General features: G+C 39.5%; 1 non-coding gene across 1 annotated transcript; it reads right to left on the bottom strand.

Moving 5' to 3' along the window:
- Positions 1 to 6,701: 6,701 nt before the first annotated feature.
- On the bottom strand, positions 6,702 to 6,808 carry LOC141669562 (small nucleolar RNA R71). The gene has a single exon (XR_012553837.1). It is a non-coding gene; the product is annotated as a small nucleolar RNA R71 (small nucleolar RNA).
- Between the last annotated feature and the right edge of the window lie 1,350 nt (positions 6,809 to 8,158).

The following is an 8,158-nucleotide window of genomic DNA, read 5'->3' as shown; positions in this document are numbered from 1 at the left end:
GGACCAATCTGTCCAATGAAGACTTCTCATTAATTGGAAGAAAATGTGCCTACTTCGTAAGGCGATCAACTATAACCCATATAGTGTCATGTCTGGATTTCATTCGTGGTAATCCTACTATAAAGTCCATAGCAATGCTTTCCCACTTCCACTCTGGAATCTTTAAGGACTAAATTAATCCGCTTGGTCTTTGATGTTCTGCCTTCACTTTCTGACAAGTATAGCACTTCGCAACCCATTCTGCTACTTCTCGCTTCATATTTGGCCACCAAAAGTTGTGCTTTAAGTCCTGGTACATCTTGGTGCTTCCCGGATGGATTGAAAATCTAGAATTGTGAGCTTCTTGCAATATCTCATTCTTCAATTCAGTCACATAAGGAATCCAAATTCTTGAGAAAAATCTTAGTATACCTTGTTCATCCCTTTGAGTACAAATCTCTTCTCCGGTCAGTTGCTTATTCTCCTGTTTCATGACTTTTTCCTGACATTTCTTTATCTTTTCTAACAATGTTGGCTGAAAAGTCATAGTATGACAAATCTCTTCAACTTTTCCGCAATCACAAAGTTCTAATTCAAATCCCTTAATATCTTCAGATAATTCCTTTGGTATTGCTACCATATTCAACCTCTCCTTCCCAATCAAAGCATCAGCTACCACATTCGCCTTTCCCCGGATGATAATTTATCGAGCAATCATAGTCCTTAATCAACTCCAAGCATCTCCTTTGCCTCATATTGAGCTCCTTCTGAGTGAAAATATACTTTAAACTCTTGTGATCCGTGTAGATCTCACACCTTTCTCTATAAAGGTAATGTCTCCAAATCTTAAGTGCAAATACTATAGCTGCTAATTCCAAGTCATGTGTAGGATACTTCAATTCATGTGGTTTCAGCTGTCTCGATGCATACGAAATCACCTTGTTATGTTGCATTAGCACACAACCCAGACCCTTATGTGAAGCATCACTGAAAATCACAAAGTCTCCTTGATTGTCTGGTAATACTAACACCGGGTCTGTAACCAACCTCTATTTCAATTATTGAAAACTATCTTCACATTCTACATTCCATTCAAACTCCTGATTCTTCCTAGTCAACTTAGTCAATGGCGTGGCGATTTTCGAGAAATCTTTAACAAATCTTCTATAGTATCCCGCCAATCCTAGAAAACTTCGCACTTCTATAGGTGTCTTTGGCCTCTCCCAACTCATAATTGCCTCAATCTTTGTCGGATCCACTTTGACTCATTCACTTCTAATAACATGTCCCAAAAATTGAACTTCCTTTAACCAGAACTCACATTTAGAAAACTTGGCATACAACATCTCTTGTCGGAGTATCTCCAAGGCTATCCGTAGATGATGCATATGTTCTTCTTCTGACCTTGAATATATAAGAATATCATCAATGAATACCACTACAAACTTATCCAAATACTTTTTAAATACCCGGTTCATCAGATCCATAAATGCTGCAGGGGCATTAGTTAACCCAAAAGGCATTACTAAGAATTCATAATGTCCGTATCTTGTCCTAAATGCTGTCTTCGGGATGTCATCTTCTTTGATCTTCAATTGATGGTATCCTGATCTTAAATCAATCTTGGAAAAGCACTTAGCTACTTTCAGCTGATCAAATAAATCATCTATCCTTGGTATCAGGTAACGGTTCTTAATCATCATCTTATTCAACTCCCGATAGCCTATACATAACCTCATGCTTCCATCCTTCTTCTTTACAAATAGAACAGGTGCTCCCCATGGCGATATACTTGGTCGTATCACTTTTTTATCCAACAATTCTTGTAGCTGGCTCGCCAACTCTTTAATTTCTTCTGGTGTCATTCTATAAGGTGCCTTCGAAACTGGTTCCATGCCTGGAGCAAGGTTGATCTCAAACTCAATTTGTCGATCTGGCGGTAAACCTGGTAGTTCCTCTGGAAACACATCTGGAAATTTGTTGACTACGGGAATATCTTCTATACTGAGGCTCTCTCTTTCTAAATTTACTACATAGGCTATGAACGATTCATAACCTTTCCTAAGAAATTTCTTAGCCTGGACGATTGTAAGAAACAGTCGCTCTTGCCTCTGACCCTTAAATACCACTTTCTTTCGATTCTCCGTCTTTAAATACACTTTCTTAGATTTACAATTTATTTGAGCGTTATTCTCTCATAACCAATCCATGCCTAATGTTATATCAAACTCTCCTAACTTGAAAAAATATCAAGTCTGCTGAAAATTTATGTCCCGAAATATCAATCTCACACTTAGGACATAATTGACTCACATGAATCTTCTCTTGGTTCGCAATTACCACATCTATTACCTCATTCAAGGTCATTTTATCGCATTTAAGTTTATCAACAAAAGTTTCTGATATAAAAGATCTAGTAGCTCCAGAATCAATCAATACCTTAGCTTCAACATTATTTATTAAAAGTTTACCTGTTATCACCTCGGAATTCTAAACAGCATCCTTCATCTTTAAATCAAATGTCCTTGCTGTTGCTTGTGGAGTTACTGTAGATGGTGGAGGTAATGCCAATACCTCAGCTGGCATGTGTGCACCAGTACTTGCCACATTCATCAAAGCCTTGACTGGTCCAGTTGACTTGCATTCCCTAGCTATATGTCCGGTCTTTCCACACTTATAGCATGTAACTACCGGCTTTGGTACCTTACACTCATTAGCCAAGTGTCCCTTCTGGTTGCATCTATAGCATGTCATGTTTAGCTTATTACACACTCCTGGGTGTCATTTTCCACAATGCTTGCACTCTGGTTTCTGAAATCTATTTTCTCTAACTTGTCATTGGCTTGACTGGTTCTTCCCCTTAGGATCTTGTCTCTTATTCAAATATCCCTTCTTCTGAAAACTTCCACCTTTGTGGAACCCAATCTTTTTCACACTCCTTTCTTGTGAGCTTCCGACTTCAGACTTCTCTCCATAAAATAGAACCTTTCTCTTTTGGTTATCCTTTTCTTTCCTTGACTGTATCCCATTACTCTCAATCATAGTAGCTTTCTGTACTACTCCAGCATAAGTATCAAGCTCAAACATAGCCACTCTATCTCTGATCCAAGGCTCTAATCCTTGTTATAACCTCTTTGCTTTTTCCTCCTCAGTGTTCACATACTTTATCACAAACCTTGATAGCTCCATAAACTTCTTCTCGTACTCCAATACATACATACTTCCTTGCTTCAATTCAAAAAATTTAAGCTCCATCTGATTCTGCATGTACTTAGGGTAATACTTTTCCAGAAATAACTTCTTAAACCTTTCCCAAGAAACCGGCTGATTTGCCTCCATAGCTTTCACTGAATCCCAATAGATGACTTCACCTTTCAGAAAGTAAGTAGCATATGGCGTCTTCTGATCTTCTCCTAGCTGAACCAATTCAAAAGCTCTTTCCATTTCCTTAATCCATGTGTTAGCTATTACTGGATCAGTGGTATCATGAAATGCAGGTGGATTCACATTCTGAAAAGCTTTGAAAGTGACAACTTGTTGAGGTGGTACTGGTGGATCAGGTGGTTGGTGTGGTTCACGGTTATCTTGGTTTTCAAATTATTGTTGAAGAGTTCTTTGTTGTTGAGCTATAACATTTGTTTGTTGTTGTAAGGCTTCTAGCAATCGAAGAATATTAGTATCTGTGGTAGAAGTTGTTGTCGGGTTCTTCTTTTTAGGTGGCATGATCCTGAAATAAAAGTTATATCAAAACAGGTATGAACAATACAAATAATTCAAGGTTAGGGTGTCACAAGTCATTATATTCACATATACGATCGAGTTTCAAATTAAACAATAAGGGTGATGCATATAAGGCATAAGAACAATTGAAAGCAAATAGAACGACAGTGCTTAATTATCGAAATTAAGGTCAAGGTACATCAAGATCAAAATAGAGTCCGAATCTAGGGATAACATGCTTTAATTTAAAGGAAGACAACAGGGAATTCTACAAAGTCCAACAACACTACAACATGAAAAGTAGATAATGGAAAGAACTAAGGCTCCACTTCATCAGAACGGGGTCCGGTAGTCTTCTCCTCATGAAGCGTCTTCATTATACTCTGGAGCTCGTCCGTAATCATCTGGATAGTATACTGGCTGGTACGGTCTCGGTGCGGTGGCATTTCATCAAGCTTAGTATTAACGTACTGAACCAAGGTCTCAAGTCTCGCAATCATCTACTCCTTAGGCTTTATTCCATAATTTCGGTTGTCTGGATACACGTTCTTCAATCGCTCTAACAGTCAATCGTACTTTCCCTGAAGCATGTCGAACTCACGCCTCAACTCAGCATACATGGAGAAAGTAATTGTGTCAGATAGTTCAGAGGATGATAAGGAATGCGCCCTTTGCTGCCAAACAGTGCATAGATATATATAAGAGAATTACTAGCAAATGACTCAAATATCCTATACTTACACTCTCTCATAATATTCTATAACCTATGTATATATCCTATAACCTTTTTGGGCTGTCAAGGGACTCTAAACCGTAGCTCTGATACCAAAACCCGTCACGCCCCAATTTTAACAAAAGACGCTATACGAATAATTACAATAGTTATGATAAGTGGCATTTTATACCACTTAGAACGTCTTAAAATGGCTTAAATTGGTGTCTTGAAATCAAGTATTTTGTGTATTTGATGCGTTTTTCTAGTGTTTATGCATTTCAGGGTATTAGTTACATTTCGGAGGAGGAATCATCAAGAATAAGCCTTGGCATGTGTTCACCATTGCGAGAGGAAAAGAACGGGCAGATTACGGCGAAGAAACGGAGCAAACATGGAATTTTTCCAGAAGGGTCCTGCGTGCCCGTGCAGCAATGCTGAGCGGCCGCGCAGCAGCCTTGCGCGCCCGCACAGAAATGCTGAGCGGCCGCGCAGGGTCGGGGAAAAAGATATATTATTTTAGACTTCTACTTCTGTTTGGCTTCCAACTTCTATGTAATCTGAGTTTTATGGGACTATTATATAAGTAGATTTGAGACGTTTTTCACAGAGTATTAAGAGGAGATTATGTTTTAGATTGTGTTTTGCAAGAAGCGAAGGAGATAAGGAGGAAGACCGATTTAGCACACAGCAACGAAGAGGAAGCATATATTCTTGTGATTCTTGTTTCGTTGTAACGTTGGATGCTAGTTTTCTTGCTTTGACTTATTTACTCTTGTGACGTACTCTGTTTTAATATAATCAGTTTAGTTATTATTTTCTTATGTTTGTTATCATGATTTCATATGAACCCATGATGGCGATAAGTTTTATTATGGGCTAATCGTGATCAAGGGGTTGCAACGGATTTATTATGGAATTCTTCAGTTAATTGTTTAATACTTTAGTATGTGATGATTGCATGATATCTAGTATTGGTTGTGCGTATTCGTCTTATGTGCGTCGCGAACATATAAGATAGGGTGTTAATCTCTTGTGAAGCGACGGTGGATCTTGAGATTTAGAACTTGCCATGCTAGCATAGGTTCATGTACATTGTGCATGATTAGTGGGTAACTCTAACAGTTTTATTTGCCCTATGTAATCAAAAGGAATAACTTGTGCTTAAATCATTGTGTTGTCAATTTCCGTAGACATATAGGAACTCAACATAATTGATGACTATTCAACTTCTATCTTAATTGTGGATGCTTGGTAGAATGGTATTAGTACAATGAAAGTTGGCTTTTATCAGTTTCGTATTATTCGATTAATATCATCACTGTCACATGCTAAAGGTAATAACAATGGCTATAGAAGGAAGTAATAATGAAGTTGTGATCTCATGAGTGTTTTATTATTGATAAATTGAAGTGTTAGTTAAGTGGTTAAGTAAGTAGTTAATTATAGTTAATATTTAATCAACAATTTTAAGTGTTATCTTAACATTGAGAAGTAATCATACATTGGTGAGTGAGTTTAATTAGACAATAACTTAGTCTGAGTCTCTGAGGGAACGAACTAGAAAGTATTCTATATTACTTGCGAACGCGTATACTTGCGTGAATATTAGTGCGTGATTTCGCCGTAACAAGTTTTTGGCGCCGCTGCCGGGGAACTCGGCGTATTTGTTTAGTTTATGTACTTACCATCATTGGTCATTAGGACTCAGTGATTAGGACGTAGTAGTTAATTACTCTTTTCGGTTGTGTTTCAGGTACTTTAGCAAGAGTTTATGCAAACTCGTTCTCGTGCTCGCAAGAGGACCTTAGATACAGCTGAGGAGAAAGACGAAGTTCTTGATACTCCGGAGAAGTTAGATTTTGGGGATTCAGATTCAGGAACTGAGCAGAAAGAACCAGTAAACATGGGAGATCGTATTGTTCCAGCTCTTATGGATTTTTCTCGGCCTAAAATTGATGACATTCAGTCAATCATCCTTCATCCGGCTATTCAAGCTAACACCTTTGAAATCAAGCCGGGCACTATTCAGATGGTGCAGAATTCTGTTTCTTTTGGAGGAGCGGCAACTGAAGACCCCAACATGCACATAAGGAATTTTGTCGAGATCTGCAGCACTTTTAAGTATAATGGCGTGACTGATGAGGCTATCAAGTTGAGGCTTTTCCCATTCTCACTGAGGGATAAGGCTAAAGACTGGTTACATTCTGAACCAGCTGGGTCCATCACTACGTGGCAAGATCTTGCGCAAAAGTTTCTGGTGAAGTTTTATCCAATGGCAAAGACTGCTGCTATGAGGACTGCTCTTACTCAGTTTGCGCAGCAACCTACAGAATCTATGTGCGAGGCTTGGGAACGCTACAAGGAAATGTTGAGAAAATGTCCACATCATGGAATGCCGGATTGGATGGTAATCACTGGTTTTTATAATGGTTTGGGGGCCCAATCTCGGCCCATGCTCGATGCAGCAGCTGGAGGCGCCTTATGGGCTAAAAGCTATACTGAGGCGTACAATCTTATTGAGACGATGGCTGCAAATGAGCATCAAAACCCAACTCAGAGGATGACATCAGGCAAGGTAGCAGGTATTCTGGAAGTTGATGCAGCCAGCGCTATTGCAGCCCAGCTCCAAGCGCTATCAATGAAGGTTGATTCTTTGGCTACGTATGGAGTTAATCAAATAGCTATGGTTTGTGAGCTTTGTGCAGGTTCTCATGCTACGGATCAGTGTTCTCTTGTCAACGAATCTGTTCAGTATGTGAATAATTATCAGCGACAACAGCAGCCTGTGCCAGCGACTTATCATCCTAACAACAGAAATCATCCAAATTTCAGCTGGGGAAATAATCAGAATGCTATTCAGCCACCATATCAGCAAGGAGTGAGTAAACAGTTTAACCCACCTGGATTCCAGCAACCACATCAGTATGCTACGAGGCAATCATATCCTCAACAGGGAAGTGCAGCTACACCTACTAGTGCTGATTTTGAGGAACTTAAGTTGTTGTGCAAGAGTCAGGCGGTTTCTATCAAGACCTTGGAAAATCAAATCGGTCAATTAGCCAATGCAGTGCTCAATCATCAACCTGGCACTCTTCCCAGTGACACGGAAGTACCAGGAAGGAAGGAAGCTAAAGAGCAAGTCAAGGCTATTACCTTAAGGTCTGGAAAAGTAGCTGATGCTGAAAAGGCAAAAGAAGTCGAAGCTGAAGTTAGAGATGAAAAATCTAAGCAAAAGGAGAAAGTAGCGGAACCAAGGAAGACTACTGTTGAACACACTCTGCCTGAGGCTAATACAGGGGAGAAACAGCTCTATCCTCCACCACCTTTTCCTAAGAGATTACAGCAACAAAAGCTGGATAGACAGTTCGGGAAGTTTCTGGAGGTGTTCAAGAAACTTCACATCAATATACCTTTCGCTGAGGCTCTGGAACAAATGCCTAGTTATGAAAAGTTTATGAAGACTATTCTTTCAAGGAAGGTGAAACTGGATGACCTTGAAACCGTTGCTCTCACGGAAGAATGCAGCGCTGTTCTGCAGCAAAAGTTACCACCAAAACTGAAAGATCCAGGAAGCTTCACCATTCCTTGCACCATTGGCAATCTAACTTTTGACAAGTGCCTTTGTGATTTGGGAGCAAGCATTAATCTGATGCCCTTATCGATCTTTAAAAAGCTGGATCTGCCTGATCCAAAACCCACATACATGTCGCTACAATTGGCGGACCGTTCCATTACTTACCCAAG

This window comes from Apium graveolens, chromosome 6 (genome assembly GCF_009905375.1).
Source record: "Apium graveolens cultivar Ventura chromosome 6, ASM990537v1, whole genome shotgun sequence".
NCBI lineage: Eukaryota > Viridiplantae > Streptophyta > Magnoliopsida > Apiales > Apiaceae > Apium > Apium graveolens.
Note: the sequence above shows the minus strand (reverse complement) of the source record. Positions and strands in the feature narration are given on the sequence as shown.